The sequence below is a fragment of the Cryptomeria japonica genome, chromosome 1, assembly GCF_030272615.1.
Source record: "Cryptomeria japonica chromosome 1, Sugi_1.0, whole genome shotgun sequence".
NCBI classification, from domain to species: Eukaryota; Viridiplantae; Streptophyta; class Pinopsida; order Cupressales; family Cupressaceae; genus Cryptomeria; species Cryptomeria japonica.
Genome location: NC_081405.1, coordinates 203,136,563 through 203,153,001, shown reverse-complemented (window position 1 = coordinate 203,153,001; position 16,439 = coordinate 203,136,563).

Genomic DNA, 16,439 nt, shown 5'->3' with positions numbered 1-16,439 from the left:
TGTACTATGAATACAACCAACCAAATCAAAAGTAGATACCCTTAATTATGAAATTCTCCTAGGTATTCCTACAACAATTTCCATCATCTATAGTTTATGCAGTCAATATCCTCACAAGTTCAAGCATGATAGCTCTTCTTGATAAGCACTTGAACTCCCCCTTTGTCATACATCTCAGGTCCACAATGCTGGTTAGATCCAATATTGGGGCTCCAATCAACTCCATATACCAATTGAGTTGTGCATATGTGATCATCTGATGATCTTTTAGCTCCATTATATTCTCCACAACCTATAACATGATCTTGTATCTACACAATGCCAAACAATGTCATCATCAAGTCATAAATCAAATTGGTTAGCCCAAAACATGCAAGCCTGCATGATTAATAACTAGGCTAGCATATGTCATTTAGGTATTTTTCAATACCACCTGAGAAATAAATTCACATTCCATGCTACAGTGGCTATTGCAATGATCTCCAACCTCATTGTCTTACATAACCTGCAAGTACCTATTAGCATTCATGCCGGTAACATCCTGCACATACCGGTTTCATGTACTAGTCTATTATCACTACCAGAGCACCTTCCTATGACTCCTGACATTTTGTGTCACCTTGTATCTAATTCCAATTGTTATCTTGTCATACATTGACATAGTCCTAGTGATCCAACACTGATTTGTAGGTGTGTAGCCCAGGCAGTCACTACACACACTTATCTACTCATTTCCATCTTTTGTACTGGCAGCACCTTGTTCTTCCAAGTGTCCTTCTTCATTGAGGGGGTGAATGATCTGGTTCAATATACTACTCCCCCTGAGTTCATGCATCTCCTTTAGGCCTTAGGAGATATCACCTATGTATTGAATGCACAGTGTCGGTCCATGGTCTTCTTCCTCCAAACCTGCTTCATCTCATTCTTCTTCCCATTTTTAGTCTTGGGAGTAGGTCTTAGCATCTTCTAATGATGGGTCCTTTTATTTCTAGACTCTGCATCACAACTGGAGGTAGTGCTATATTAGCACACAACATTCATCCCAACTTCATGATTGGGGAATCTCTTAACATGTTGGTTTGACAATCTTCTTCCGGTCATGTTGTTGTGACTAGCAACTGAAATCGGTGGACCTCTTGCATTTGCAGGGACATTTCTCCTTTGGTTCCATGCAAGTCTCTTACTTCCATATACTCTATATCCATTTATCTGCAAAGCATAGTTGCCATACCAGCTTCCATGTGTTTGCAAGTTCCTCTTCCTGCATTCAAACACTCTATGGCCAATTCCATTATAGTTATAACAAACAATATTTGCATAAATGGGAGAGGGGACATGCATGTATCTACTCCTGGATATATTTTTCTCATATGCATGAAATCAATGAGATCCTATATTATTCCTTCTAGATATCTTTCTACATTCTTCTGCCCTGTGGCCATAGCCATTACATGCAAAGCAATAACCAGTAAAGGATGGCATATGACTTACAAATTTATTTTGCATTGCATGGGGAGATCTTACTGATTTAGCATCTCCATTTCTGCTTCTCTAAGAATGGATCCTTGGTTGTCCATTCTGTGCAGCCCTTCCATCTGGTCTCTTCCTCTCCCACACTTGTTTTTTCTTGTGGGCAATAGCACTTCCTTGTCTTCTACGGCTAGGAGGTCTTCTTTGTTGTCTTCTCATGTTCCTGCTTCTGGTGAATCTATCTTCTCCCATTTTTGCTTTCCCTTTGGGATCTACATTGTTCCTCCTTGCAACATTGGTCTTCATTCTTTTCTGCAAGTCCTTACAGGTTGTATTTAGATCAACCTTCTTCTAGGGAGCATTTTTAACTATGAAGGTATGTCCCTTGTTTTCTCCATTTGAGGAGACAAACAAAATGTCATTGTGGGGGACATTCTCGCTGGTGGAGCATTCAATGACACCACTTACTAAACCTTCACTGTCCTTGGCATGCTTTTGCTTCTTCAACATTTTGTCTAAGGCATCACTGCTACCATCAAAATGGATTCTTACCTTGAGGTTAGCTTGACATTTCTCAAGATCATTTCAGAGAACCTCCATTTCTCCAAGCAGCTTCTGATATTATTTATCTTTTACTTCTAGCTCAGAGGCTAGATCACTGCATCGACACTCCTTGGTGTCTTTCTTGTGAGACTTCAACTCTGAGATGCATTTCTTATATTTTTCAAGGCAGTTGGTTAACCCATTCTGCTCCACAATAGAAACATTCATGGATAGCTTGTATTCCTTTCTTACTCTACTGAGTTCTTCAAGTGCATTTACAAGCTCTCCTTCAAGATCAACTGTTTCTTCCTCTTCTTATTCAACTTCACTATTACTGCTAAACACATCTTGCTGGTAAAAGTGATCTGCATGATCATTCTCAGATGTGTGCCTCTCATCTTCTGATTCTTGAGCCATGAAGAGGTGGGTTCCTTCTTCATCAATATTGTGGCTACTAGTAGATCTTCTTTCATCATCTGCAAATTCGTGAGATACATCTCTCATCTTATTATCGCAAGCCAGATCTGCAATAGTGGGCTCATTTCCACAGAGCTTCTTCAATATCTCCCATAAGCTTTTTGCCAATCTGCATCTATCCACCAATGAGGAGACATCATCTATTAACCCACAAAGTATAGCCTTCATTGCTGCTTCATTGTACTGTTTTCTTCTTTTTGCATCTGAATCAGTGGGAGGACTAACTTTACTAGGGGAACTATTTACAACAGACATCCACACATCAAACCCAAGAATTGATAGGTAGACTTCCATTCTACAAATCCAAATGGAATAGTTTGAACCATTAAAAATTGGAGAAGGGAATGACACTAAAAAAACCATTGTGTCCTTAAGCTAGAATCTACCCAAGTTGGAGAAAGCTTGTCTGACTAGGAACCTAGGCTTTGATACCAATTGTTAGACACAATGCACCACTAAGAGGGGGGTGAATCGGTGGTTCTCAGAATTTTCCCTTTAACTAGCCTGATGTGAGTATATCGATTAACAGATCTAATTGAATGTAGACTTACAAGTTAGTGAGGAGACTAAACACAAATGCATTCACACAAGAGGGACATCAGATAACACCAGCATATACGAGGAAAACCCAAGATGGGAAAAACCTCGGTGAGAAATGTTGCTGGAGACTACTACTCCAATCCAGCCTCACAATCAATCTCTGATTACAATGTTTAGGGTGCCAAACCAAGGAGCACCAACCCCTGATTGAGGGAACCAACCCAAGGAGCACCAACCCTTGATTTAGGGCACGAACCCAAGGAGCTACAACCCCTGCACCGAGCTCCAACTCAGTGAATACAAAACATATTCATTTACAAGTCAATAGCCTTGTTACAAATGGATTTTGTAACTTTTCGTCAAATCTCTCTACTGGATCGCTTGTCCAGTTCACTGCCAATTCTCTCTCACTCTATCGGTTCTACTCTCTACTGGTTCATAACTCTACTGGTTCTACTCTCTACTAGCTTACTCTCCTCTCAACAACACCACTTCTCTCTATCGGTAATACCCTCTGTTGGTTCTATGCTTTCCTGCTCTGTAGTCTTCTACACTTCTTCTCTGTCGGTATGATCAGTGTCGATTTTCTCACTGCTACCCAGTTGAACACTTCAATTTGGTTCTCCCTCACACTTAGTCTCTTCTATATCTTGTTGATGAGAACTTGCAGCAACACTCCTTCATCCAACGATAATACTCTCTCCTTCATCAACAACCTTCAATGATTTTGGCTTCCTTATTTATAACTTGGTTTTCCTGCCAAAAGACAATTCAAATCACAGGCGGTTAGGGTTTCCTCATCAACCTCAAGGCAAACCAAATCCAATCAGATCATATCCAATCCAATCGCCCAGATAACTATCTGCACATCATCGCTATTAACGTGCCTTCCAATACCCATTAGCTATGTTTAGCAACCACGAACAATTAGTCGATGAGACACAAGATCAATCACCATTAATGGTTCAGTAGATTTCATCACCAACCTCATTCTACACTTGGACACTTTGCATTGGCTAATGCATCCCATCGATCACTTATGTTTGACCTTCCTCAAGCCACACACCTTTGTTGCTCCTCTGCAACACCTCCCATGATTTACGGGGTGTACAATTAATGTCAACCAACATTGTAATAACCTCATCGATGCACGCTCCATCTACTACTACATTCATGTCCACCACCTTGAATCCACATAGCATCCATGATAGCATCCACCTCTACTCGAACAACTATGTCGGTATGGATTGGATCACCGGCCAACTCCATTATTGTGTTCATCTATCGGCTTACCAACCGTGCTAGTTAAACCCTCAAACCGGTCTGTCATTAACATTTCTCTTTGCTTCTCTTCTAGTGGAACACTCAACTGGTTAGTACTCTTGCTAACCTACCTTATGCACATATTCATCAGATAGGAAGTCTTCTGCATCTACACCTTGTCCATATTACCGATGGACTTACATACCAATAAACACTCTTGATGATACCATGTCATGAACCTTCAACAGATTCTATCCTCAATCTAGCCATTTTGCTCTGTCTACATCTGCTTGACCTTGCCTTCTTCCTGATCAGCTCAGACCATATCTCAACTGGTTTTTCAAAGTAACAAACTCATCACTCTTCATCTATACTAGAAACTCAACATGCCTTCTTTGTCGGTCTAGTGCATATCCCTAATCTTTTGCACTTGAGGCATTCCTTTAATTCACTGGTAGATCCAATGTGAGTCTTCAAACACCTGCCTTTACCTCTTCTTCCTTATCTCACAAAACTATGATGCACACTATGCATAATAGGAGATAAGCTCCACTTACCGGTGATAGTGATTCCTTGTCATCTGCATCCTGGAATGCACTCATGTGGCTTCCCTATTTGTGCAACATATCTTCAAAGAGGCACATCTGATCTGGTGTGGGCACATTCATTGTCAGCCATCTCTTCACATGGTGACTGCATCTCTATTCAGTGGGAGTCTTGATGTTCTGCATCCACATAGTGTACTGGTGATCTGTGCATCCATCTCCTCCTTGTGTTGATGTGATTTAGGTAACATGTTTGCAACCACTCACTATCAACATGTCACTTACTAGTTGACAACCTCACCATACTGGTGATAGACTATACCGGTAACCTGTTCATGTCTTTAGCACAAGTCAAACACTGACTTGTATACTAGTGACTCCAAAGGTCATTCTACTGGATGACATTCTCTTCCTTACCTTACCAGTGTTCTACAACACAAGGTAAGATCAAAGATATCAAATCAACTATATTCCCATACTGGTTGTCCTTCTATACCGATTGACATGAATGACAACACAATGCCAACAAGTAGATAAACCCTTAGAAATATAAGGTATTTATTTTGAATGCTAAGGCTATTACTAAAAGAAAGATTATTAAGATTCTGGGATTCAAGTTAGAAGAGTTACCTAGTATATGCTTGGGTATACCTTTATTCATGGGAAATAATAAGATATCTTATTGGAAAGATGCTATTGAACAGATAAAAACCAAAATTCTAGTGTGGAAAGCTAGATGGCTATCACTTTAAGGATGCATCTTACTTATCAAAACTATCTTGACTACCATTCCAAACTATTATATGTTTGTACTTAAAGCTCCCAAATCTATGATTCTTTAATATGAGAAAGTCATTAGGAACTTTCTTTGGAAGGGAAATTTATTAGAAGAAAAGAAGATTCCATTAGTCTCACTAAGTAACATGGCAATTGGGAAAAGAGAGGGAGCAGTAGGTTTACATGACTAGGCTAAGCAAAATAAAGCCTTTGGAGGGAAATTAGTTTGGAACATGTATACAAAGCCAAACTCAAAATGGTATCAAATCATGCAAGCTAAGTATTTGGACACATCCAATCCTCTTAGAGTTCTTACTATATCTAATCCTCCAGATGGCTCAGTTATGTGGAAGTTCATGATGGCTTCTAGGGATGTGGTGACCAAAAACATTTCTTGGCAAGTCCATAATGATGAATCAATACAATTTTGGTTTGATTCATGGAATGGCTATACCCCATTATCCCATATTCATTAATTGCAAATAGTAATCCCACCCTTCATTAAAAAATGGAGCTCTAAATTAATAGACTATCTGAGTGCAATCAATCTTTATTCAGGGAAAGTCATTTTGGAAGGATCTCATGGATATTGGGATTGATGATGATATAATGAGGCTAATCCAGCAAGTTTAATCTTAGAGGGTAGTTTTTTTGACAGACATAGATGACAAAATCATATGGGCTCCATCCAATGATGGAACTTGTTCGATGAAGCATGGATATACAACACTCCAACACTTGATGAATCAACAACAAGTATAGAGAGCATTTTATTTTTGTTGGAACAATGCAATTATGCCCAAAGCATGATGTTTTGCATGGTTGGCTTTGAAAAAAAAAATTCTAAGAAGTGATAAATTAACTAAGCTACAAATCTCACAACAGTTTAAATGTGTTTTATGTGATCAAGAGTATGAAACAACTGGTCATCTTTTTATTCAATGTCCTTTTGCTCAATAGTGCTGGATTTTATGATGAATAAATTAAAATTTTCTATGCCCCTTCCAAATAATATATGAGACTTGTTCCAAGGGTGGCCCATCCTCTTCAAGCCCTTTATTTTCTCTTGCATTTGGAGAATCATTCTAGCAACAACTACGTGGTCTATTTGGTAGGAACATAATAAGATAATTTTCAGGAAAGCCTCCTCCTCTATTGGGAAAGTGCAATATGAAATATAAAAATCAGTCTCTGAATTAGTAAATGTTTAGGTACAGAATCATCACACTTGTAATTCAAAATTCACCTCCTAGGATGGCTCTATCATCAAGAATTGGAAGTATATATGTTTATCTCCCAATGGTCATTTATCTATGATCCCTAAGCCAAGGATTGATAGATCTCTTATAACCTGACAACCCCCACATCAAGACTTTGTGAAGATTAACTTTGATGGTTCCTCTCGAGGTAATGCAGGAGATTCAAGAGCAGGTGCATGCATTAGGAATTATTTGGGTGAGGTTCAAGCTTTTAAATCATCTTCATTGCCACAAGGGACTAATAATATGGCAAAAGCTTAGGCTCTCTTATGTGGACTATCAATGGCAAAGAAATTGGGATACTTGAAGATTCATGTAGAAGGTGATTCTACATTGATTATAAATGCTTGTAAAACAAGATTTTTTTTCAACTGGCATATCAATTATGTATTAATTCAGGCTTGGGCTCTTTTAGATTCTTTTAAGTCTTACATTTTATCACACACATTCAGAGAAGGCAATAAGCTAGTAGACATGTTAGCTAACATGGGATGTGACAAAATGGAGGTGGATTCAATTGATGGAGGTGTAGATATAGATGCTTTTCCCCACTTACAAGATATTGTGATGAATGAAAAGTATATGATCAATAGGAATAATGACTTTTTGAGATGTCATTCGGGGATATTACCCCATCTGGAGAAAATTGTGAAGTAGGAGAGGATCTCAACTTAGAGTGAGTTGTAGGTTAGAGCCATATATATGCATGATTTTCTTTCAGATTGTTTGAATAGACTATTATCTATGAAATCTATGATCAAGAGTCCTTTATGCTGACAAACAAGAGTAGTGTCTGATCTGGTTGTTTCTACTTTGATTGGCCTTGGAATCCATGAATCTTAGTAGTCTTTGAGTTCTTTGGAGGTGCCAGTAAGATCTTCATCAAGTGGGATATTGTTGGATAAATGTACCTCAATCTTACTGGCCTGAACCTCTAAGAGAGCAATATTGGTGAGATCCCTGAGATGTCTGGCTAACTGAGCAGTGCTGGAGAAGTCTCCCTTGGTGACCTAATCAGTATGACTTTGGCCGACTTACGTAGTATTCTTGAACTATATTTGGTCTATTTGATCGGTGTGACTTTGGCTGATGTTCAAATAGTGCTTACTATCGAGTTGACTCAGGTTATCGATATGTATTCTATTGACCAATCATGTCTAGTTGATAATAGGTCAGAATAGTCCTATCAGAGTGAGTCTTTCCGATGAGGTGGTGTTTTCTATCCATCGGTGTGACTCTGATTGATGTTAGAATTCAATGGTGTGTCTCAAGCTCTTTGTAAGAGTCTTAGTAATATGGAGAGTCAAGTCGATGGGGATTTTCTTCGGTGTAAGTTAGGCTGATTCCATTTGAGTAGCTTTAGAAGAGATATTGGCATAACCCATGGTGATGGATTGAGTATAGAGGAGATTAGGGGTGACATTTGTCTTCGTTAGCCCGACTTTTATTGTTTGGCCGATGAACTTGTGGAGCCAAGGTTATCGGGATGACATGATGTTTCAGGATGACTTTCAGATTGTGACTTTGATGGATGTTGAGTGACTGATGTATGCTTCGACATAAGTCAGACCGATGTTGTTTGAAGAGCTTTATAAAATCTATCCACTAACTCATGGCGATGGACTGAGTATAGAGGAGCTTCATGGTGACATTGGTCTTTGGAATGACTTGTCGAATGTTAGACCGGTTTTTATTGTCTGGCCGATGAACTTGTGGAGCCGAGGTTATCAGGGTGACATGATGATTTAGGATGACTTTTATATTGTGACTCTAATGGATGTTGTGTGATCGATGAATTCTTCGGTGTAAGTCAAGCCTATGCCATTTGAGCAGATTTAGAAAAGCTATCGACGTAACCCATGGCGACAAATTGAGTATAGAGGAGCTTTGGAGTGACATTTGTCTTCAAAATGACCTGTTGAATGTCAAATTTACTTTTATTGTTTGGCTAATGGGGTTTTGTTTGGTGAGAGTCTGGCTGATGAACTTTTGGAGTCGGGGTTATTGGGGTGACATGATGTTTCGGGACAACATTTAGATTGTGACTCTAATGGTTTTTGTGTGACCGATGAACCTATTTGGTTGTACATCAACGTGGCTTGGCCAATAAGTATTAGTCGAGTTATTTTGGCCCTAGAATAGTAGACATCGGGATGACTCTTGCCAATGTGGTCTTGTTGATTGTATTATGATTGTGGCCAATGTTTAGCTTAGATAGGTGATAGTTTTACAATTAATTTTTTGAGATACATTATGTATCTTGATAACATTTGTAATTTATATCGAGCTATAACCAGAGGTTTTCTTGTTGGTTCTTTCCTCCTAGTATGCTCTTTGAACCACTTTTTGTAATCCTTATTATATTAATATATATTAGTGGTTTACCACTTTTGCTTAAACAAAATATGTATAAATATAATTTCAGAAAAAATATAATTAAAAGTAACAAATCAATTTATTTTAAATGATCTTGTACTTTATAAATATATTCTTTCAATTTTATCTAAACTACATTTTCACTATAATTTTATCTTAAAAACAATTTATTTACTTGATTTAGATTTTCATTATAATTTTATGCTTTTATAATTGTATGTAATTATATATCTTTTTTCACTTTAAGAAATATATTGTACTTTTCTATTATTATGTATTATATTTTTATATACTATTAAATTTTTAAATATATTTTTAATGTAATATAATATAATAAAATTACATTATTTTATATTATAAAATTGCATTATTTTATATTTTAAAATTTCTGTAATATTTTTTTTATTATTTTGTTTATTTGATTTCCACTAATGATTGTTCAAATAAGATATAGCACAGAAGCATGTCATGATAAATTTAATTGAAGCAATACCTATATTAAAACCATTGCAAATATAAAGAAAATATTTGGAAATCTGGATCTCTTTCCAATATTTTAAAAATGGTGAAATAAACATTTAGATGAAATATAAGTGAAATCCGAACCATCTATTTATCCTTCATTTATGAGGAGATACATTACTCCCCATGTGACATTAATTTATTAAGACAACATCCAAAATATCGTCAAAGTGTTGTAGTGAAATCGAATAGGTGGATTTAATGCATTTTACAGAGGTGCATTCAACACTGTGTGGAAAATGGTGCGGAAAATTGGCTACCATAAGAAACAAGGCATTCCATCATCGAAATAATTTTTTGCAATACAAAAATAGAGGACCAGGATTAGTTTGATCGTCTTGCAACCCTTCTCGATGTAGCCAAATCATTGATCATGAAATCCAGGTCGTGCGTTTCAAATAAGAAATGCCTTTGGCGAATTAATATTTATTTAAATTCCTAAAATCTCTCCCCCACTTGCACTTTATATAAAATACAATTTAAAATTTAACCTTCCTCCTAATCATGTCTAAACCCCTATTATTAGCCTAATCACCCTTTAATGGTTTGCACATTCCTAAACCAAAGGTTAACTCAAAACCCATCAACTCAAACCTTCAATGGCTTCCTTTAAAGTCTTCAAACCTTTAATGGCTTCATTCTAGAGTCTTCTCAAGTATTTAGTGGTTTCCCTCAAAGTTTTCAATCCTTTAGTGGCTTCCTTATAGAGTCCTCTTAAGCCTTTACTGACTTTTTTCAAGTCTTCAAGAATTTAAATAAAATCCAAAATTCTCATGCATATTTAAATAAATAAAAATTTATTTAAATCCTTTTTATCCTCATCCACTTGCATTCTCCTACAATACCCACTTGCTCACTAATTTTCTTCTAAACTCTTCTAAATTAGCCTAATCCCCTTCTAAATATTTGCACATTCCTAAACTAAGGATTAGGAAGGAGTCTTTTCTCAAAATAATTAAGGCTCTTACATAACATTAAAAGCCCTTTTCTTCCACAAGTTAGCTCCCAAAGTCTCCCAAAAACAATTAAGGCTCTTACGTAGCATTAAAAACCTTTTTCTCTTTAAACAAGCTAACTCACTTTTGACTTCAGTTCAGACACTTATTCCCTAACTCAACCATCCAAAATAACCTTCAAGTCTCCTCAATGTTGGCATTTGGGAGATTATTAGGATAATGTGCAAATATGTGTTTGGGTTGACTGAGTGATGTGTTATCATTGATGTCAACATATTCCTCTTTGTGTTCCAGTGTTGTAGGTAGATTAAGTGAGTTGATTTGGCCAGTGTGTTGCAGATGATTTGTTGCGGATTAAAGGGTTTTGAGATAAGTATCTCTAGTTGATTCAGATCAAGTTCCAACGGTTCACATGTAGATTTGAATGAATTATGAGATCCACTATTGCAGTCGGTTTTTCAATTGTTCAATGTTGATCAATGTTCTAGATCTTTCTCTGCATTGCAATATCTTGGTTTTCATATTTGGAAGAATGTTTGGGACATTCTGATGTGTCCTCAATTCAGATTGTTCGAGATTTGGAGGTCCGCAAGTGAATCTTTTAGTTTGACAATCATTGCAGTTAGTTTTCTTGAAGTTCGGTATAATATAGATGAAGATTCCAGTAAGCAGTGTTAGTGTGGTTGTTGATGTGATAATTCATGATGCTTGTGGATGTTTCTAGATCATGTCCTATTTGTGTTGATGGTTTTCACTGATTGGTGAGCATGTTATTGATGATTTTCTCCATTTCAATGGTGTTCTTTATGTTATTGGTTGACATGATGATTGTAGCGTGTTATGGATGTTTGAGGCATAATTCTTGGAGGTGTTTCATGTTTGAGGTATTTATTTAGGTCCATACTATGTCTTAGTCAACATTGATTTGGTCTGTATATAATATTGTATCGTGTATAGTTATAGCTTTTTAATTTTTGATGTGTGTTGAGCTGACCTTGAAAGATAGGTTGATGATATGTATAAATAAATGCAATACTCATGTTAGAGAGGTATATGTGTGTGCGAATAATTCTTTGATCTTTTGGAAAAAGTTAAGTAGTGTGAAGAAGTGTGAAGAAGTGCGAAAGAGAAAAATATGTGTTATGTGCCTAACCGAAACTGTAACCAGGCATGAGGAGATTCTATTCTATCAGTTCATGATCCTCTAGATGTAATCTGAATATGTTTGTAAGACACTGAGTCTTCCATGGGTTGTAGCCATTTGTTGTTTTTAAGCAGTGAGCTCTAGGTAGTGTGATTGAATGCATGTGCATTCCCCATTGTAAAATTTCATATACTTATAATAGGGTATCATCATATTGTGGGTAGGTTCCCACCATATTTTTTCCCTTGAATAGGTTTTCCATGTCAAAAATCTTGGTGTTATGTGAGTTATTGATGTGTTGATTTAATATGCTTTCACTGTTAATAATCATATCTTAAATTGTGTTTGAGCTAATAAAATATTTTGAGAAAACTCATTCACCCCCCCTCTTAGTTTTCTACCTTGTTTCTAACAATTGGTATTAGAGCATGTTCCTCTGAAGAAGCTTGATCACTTGAGGTGATCCAGGATGGAAACTTATAGGAAGGATAGTCCAAGATTTGATGGATCAAACTACACTCTTTGGAAAAGCTAGATAGAGTGTCACTTGGGATGCACTGGTCAAGACTACTAGATAGTTGTATAACATTCCTTAGAATGGTCCTGTTAGGCCCAATATGGAAAACTAATGTACTGAGAGGGGAGGGGTGAATCAGTACTCCAAAAATTTTCTTTGATAATAACCTTACTGTTATGCATAAATAGAATAGTGTAGTAACATAAAATAAAGCTAAAATCAATAGATAACAATCATACATAATTTACTCCATAACACATATATTTTGGTCAGGCAGAAACTCTTGGTTAGAGATAAAAACTGTAGTGGGGATGGCACCCACAACTTCACTACTGTAATAATAAAGATTGCTCAGTTAGAGCTACATTTAGCTATTTCTGATAGCTTACCCTGTTAGGAGTATCAAGATCAGTTAGATCTACCTTACTAAAGGATTTTACAACACTATATAAATGCTGCACCTGGTTAAAGGATTTATAATTTATAGACTTGGTTAGAGTCTTTTACCCTGTTAAAGGTTTCTCTTACAACTTCAAATATTACAATAGAATCATTACAAATATGTGCAACTTTACATCTGAAATGCTATAGCAGATTCTATGTGCTCAGAATAAGATTACCTAGCTTGTAGCATACCTCAGTAACCCATAATGAAACTCGGTAAACCCTTCTGTTTACTCTATTCTTCAACTATTCACTGATAACCTTCTCGGTGACCTCTCCATGTCTCTATAACAGTCTTCCTTCATGCATACACACACATATCTCACATCTCTTATTGTATGTCTTTTCTAACCCTAAAATCATGCTATATAAATAGATCTCTTACAGTGGTGGTTTAATTCATTGCTTCGATCTTACAAAAAGATTCTTCAAATGAATAACTAAACAAAATATCTCATTGGTTAGATTGACCTTTTAATCGTACACAATCTCCTATTGCAATTTCCAATGCAAAAATAGTTAGATGTGCCTTGATCTTGTAACACGTTTTCATGTGCATGTCCAAGTTCACTGTATCTGGTAAAATGTTTCACTCAATGAATATCAACTTGGTGAGTTAACTTTACTGCTCGGTAGCCATGAAACATTACTCGGTAAACAACTCGGTGAATACTGCGTTTTGTGACTGTTTTCTTTTGTAACCAACTAGACTGTTCATACCGACTTCTCTGTGTGTACCGACTGCATGATTCGATAATACTAACCGACTACAATATATAGTATGACTTTGGATATGAAACTAATGGCAATTTGATAAGTAGTAACAATCTCCCCTTTTGACATTAGTTGAGATGTTTGACAAAAACTACTTTCAAAGTCATAACTCAAAAACTATATACTTGCAAAATGACTATACTTGACAATATATACAATAGTCAATAAAATAGTATATGTAGATATACTCCCCTTATCATTATTCTATACATAACTCTGAATTTTGCATGTTCGGTTCTGTTTTGTACTTGTGTGCTCTGAATGCTCTGTATATTCTGCTTGATATACTCCCCTTGTATACAATACTCAAAATTGTGTTATCAAAACTGTATTACTCTCCAAATGTAGAATTACTCCCCCTTTGCTGGGTATTACTTTCCTCTATGTGGTATCATAATATTACTCCCCCTTTTTGACAAACATTAAAAACTTAATTTCCATCCGGAGGTGGTAACTGATCAAAAATAGTCTTATACTTGGTCCGGGTGTCGGTGAGGGCGAATGAGAGTGAGTCCTTGACACTTTCCATTAATTAATTTTGTGCTTGAATATCAAATAAGAGTGATATTAAGCCATCAAGAGTGCTTCCCTCTTGTGTAGTTGATAAGCGTGTAGCTCGATTGATATTTTCCTGTACTGATGAGAGATGAGGAAGGAATAATGTCTGAAGGGTCATTATATCCATCCTAATTTTATGCTCTTCATTCCTCAGTTCTAACTGTTGAGCCATGAGTTGTTGTAGCTTTGTATAAAATTTCTGAACTGAATTTGGCTCGGTGGTCAACTTAGATGAGAGATCGGTGATCTCTTTCTCAATTGTATCAGTTTTATTTTTGACATCTTTAATAAATAAGGAAAATGTACACAGTTTCTAGAATAAATAAAGAATATGCTTGAGTTGAGGGGACAACTCAGTAATGAATTTGACAAGTTTTACCTTGCCAACAATAATTGATTTTTGTACTTCCTCTATCATTTTTGCTGTAAGTCTTTTATCCTTGAGTTTTCTTAAGTACTCAAATGCATCAACTCCAGATGTTTCAATCTGATTGAGGAGTTCATCCAGTTGAATATGGATGGCTGCATCAGTTGACACTGTTGTTGAAGGTAGCATTTATGTGAGTAGTGTCCTAACCTTCTGAAGTACTTTATTCTTTTTCTGTATGGCCAGTTGCTTCTCCTGTTCTGCCTTTGCTTTGCTTAGTTCACCGAATTCAGTGAGTGCTTGCCCTTTCAATTTGGAAATGTCTACATTGGGCAACATGATCGGTTTAGATAAGTCAAATTTGAAACCATGCTTTCTCACCTTCTTCTCTTTTCCTTTGGTCGGTGGCACTAAGACAAGTTCTTATGAGGCTTGCTGACCCTCAGTAGGTTGCTCGATAGATGCAACACTTTGGTTGGTTCCTGTAGCCGTTGTAGTGTCTTTGGGTGGCTCGGTGCTAGGGGTCTCAATTGTAACATTTGCAGTGCTTGTCTGTGCTTGAGACGTCTGATCTTTGGTTGTATCTCATGTAGCTTCAGATTTGTTACTTGTATCTCCTGCAACTTTAGATTTGTTACCTTTGGTGCCTTGCTCGGTGTCCTTGGGAGCTTCGGTTGAGACTGGTGGCTTCACCGGCAGATAAGACTGAACTTGTTCTAAGACAGATTCACTAGAGACAAGTTTTGCATAGGTAGTGCCTTCAATCATTGCCTGCTCTGGTGCTACTTCATCCATTACATCTTCATCAATTTGTATAGTGTCAACCGGGTCTGGACCTTGCTCGGTGACATCTAGATCTCGCTCGGTGACTTCAACAATTTCAATTTGAGATTGTTCATCGACATCCTTTTGTTTGAAGATCTCCTGCCACTTGGCTTTTGTCTCATTCTCCACATCAATGTATAGCCCATTCATCAATTTTAAGGCTCTTTGTTTCACAAGAAATTTAGAACTGTATGTGGTCAAATGCTCCTTGATTTCAGCTACGAACATGTCAAGAAATAGATGGACTAGACTTCTTTCTCTTATTTGTCTCTCTGAGTCCATTGCATATTTCCATCTGTTATCAATGTGTAAGTAGAGTTCACTAGGAAGTGACTTTGCTAGTTCTAATGGTGCTAACCGAAACTTCAAAAGTGTACAGATGATAGCTTCTTCAATCTATCGCTTCTCATCATTATTCCTAGTCTCATACTTAACATATCTGAATCATGCAAATCCACTGTATTCTTTAAGATTGGCACAAAAAATTTCCACACTGTGAATGTTTACCTTTTTGCTTTTCACAGTTTGGAATTTGTTTGCATCATCAAACTCTGTATCACTTGACTCTTTTGCCAAAATGAGTCTCTGAGTAGATTTCTTGTAAGTCTTGGTTACCTTTGGTGCAATAACACTCTTTTGCTTCTTACTCGGTGATGCAGCTGATGCTCTGGTGTTGGGTCTCTTTGTTGGTGGAGTTGGTAGGGCCTTTGTGATGTCCCGTTTCTTTCTTTTTAGAACTTTACCCTTTGGCAACTCTGTGCTCAATGTTATTGCAGCCTCTTGAGCTTCTGATTCCTCTTTGGTAATGGCAAGATTGCCTTTGACAAGTGTAGAGGAGGATTCTTCTCTGAATTTCTCAGATAAAACCTTTATCATCTTTATAGCTTTTCTTGTAGCCTTAGGTACTACAATGCTCATTTTTACTTTCTCCTTCACCTCTTCATAGGTTCCATACCTTAGTTTAGTTGCATGCCTTGGCAGTGATAAATAGGCATCAATTTGTTGATGTGTAATATCATAATCAATCTCATAACCCATTGGTTGCAATGATTGAGTCCTCCGTTCAACATCATTTACATAGC